Genomic DNA, 1,730 nt, shown 5'->3' with positions numbered 1-1,730 from the left:
GTACGTGTCCTATAGGGAAAGTCATATGGCAAAGCTATAGGTAATGAAAAGATCTACAACTCTTGTACCAACACCTTTTCTACATAATCTCAAAATTTATGTGAAAAATTCAATTGTTCAAATATTCAAGTTTTTGGATTATTTATATTTTTACTTTGTAGCAGAAAAAATTCTTAGACGAAATTTATTTCATAACGCTCAATAATATACAAAAGATCCGTATAAAATTACTCAATCCATATTTAAGAAATAAATTTGCAAAAAAAAACTTTTTTACCTTGAAACCCTTAACCCTCCCTTAAGGAAGAAACCTAATTTCGACTTAAAATCCTTCTTTTCGACCAGACCTCTTTCATTCTTCTTTTGTATTCGTTGTGTTTTAACCTATTATAATTTTTTTCACTTTTTACCATTCTCAAAGGCTTCAGCACTGGTCTAAATGGCTTTTGAAGATATACTTATGTGGTTGAAAACTTCCTCGAGCACAGCTTGCAAATTTGAATGAAAGAATAAGAGTGATTTCGGTATAAACAAATAATAATAATAACGGTATTAGAACCCATTTCAAAATTGGCTAACATACATACATATACATACATACATCTTGCAAATGAACTTAACCCCGTTTTCAAAAAAAAAAATCCTTTCTTTATTGAAATCCCCCAAATGTTGACGAAGATTTATGAAACAAAAGGCTGTTTTAATATTTAGCTGATTAGGATTAAACTTCCATGAAATGTACTCTGTGCAAATGCGCTCACTTCGGCGTGAAAAATGCGCTTTTCCGTGAATTTGTTGCGATTATAATAAGCAAAACATTAATGAATATAATAATATTTCAATCCATCAAAAGATTAGACTGATTAATTTCAACGGAACTTATACCATACATACACACCCACACATACATACATATGTACATATAAGCATATTGAGGCGAATAAAAGATATATGCGTAGAATTATCGTGAAATGCTTTAAGCGTGTTAGCTGTTTTTGAAGCCGAGTGAAAGTAAATAAAGCAGCACAAAGAAGGAATTTAATGCTTTCAAATAATCTGGAAAGAATTCTTTTTGCATACTTTTAGGCGCGCATAATGGTATTTGTTGCCATGTATTTTTTGCAGCCCATTGACCAACAACAACTCGGTTTCATATATTTAATTCACGCATTTTTTCGGCTGTTTAAGTGAGCATATTCATTTACATGTAAATAAACATTATCGGCAGAGCTTATCGCTCGGCGCACATGTACGCGAGGACATAGGTGAGTGTATTTAATATTTATAGCTTTTATCAAATGCGAATTTAGACTAGTACGAAGAACATTTTTGCTGATTTAAATTTGATTGCAGATTTTGTGCTGAATTTGTGTCTGTATGTGTGTTGGTGTTCGTACGTGTGTTAGTGTTCGTATGTGTGTGCGCTTTGGCGGACGCTCGGTATGGGCAGTCGTGGCCGAGTGGTTAAGGCGTCTGACTCGAAATCAGATTCCCTCTGGGAGCGTAGGTTCGAATCCTACCGGCTGCGTAACTTTTATTTTTTATTTTATTTATATTTGCATTTAAACTTTCTTTTTTTTTGTTAATGAAATATTCTTCGATATTTGCGTGAAAGACAACAACAGATTGTTCATGAATGGCTGATTTATTTAAAATGCATTTTGTAAACAATAAGCGTTTCTGCGATATTAAAGTCATTTTTAACCATTATAATAATTTGATTCATCAGC

At 32.5% G+C, this 1,730-nt stretch overlaps 1 non-coding gene across 1 annotated transcript; it reads left to right on the top strand.

The window, feature by feature from the left end:
- The first annotated feature begins 1,446 nt into the window (after positions 1-1,446).
- On the top strand, positions 1,447-1,528 carry Trnas-cga (transfer RNA serine (anticodon CGA)). Its single transcript has one exon. It is a non-coding gene; the product is annotated as a tRNA-Ser (tRNA).
- Positions 1,529-1,730: the final 202 nt, after the last annotated feature.

This window comes from Bactrocera dorsalis, chromosome 3 (genome assembly GCF_023373825.1).
Source record: "Bactrocera dorsalis isolate Fly_Bdor chromosome 3, ASM2337382v1, whole genome shotgun sequence".
NCBI classification, from domain to species: Eukaryota; Metazoa; Arthropoda; class Insecta; order Diptera; family Tephritidae; genus Bactrocera; species Bactrocera dorsalis.
This window is presented reverse-complemented; position numbering and strand designations above follow the sequence as displayed.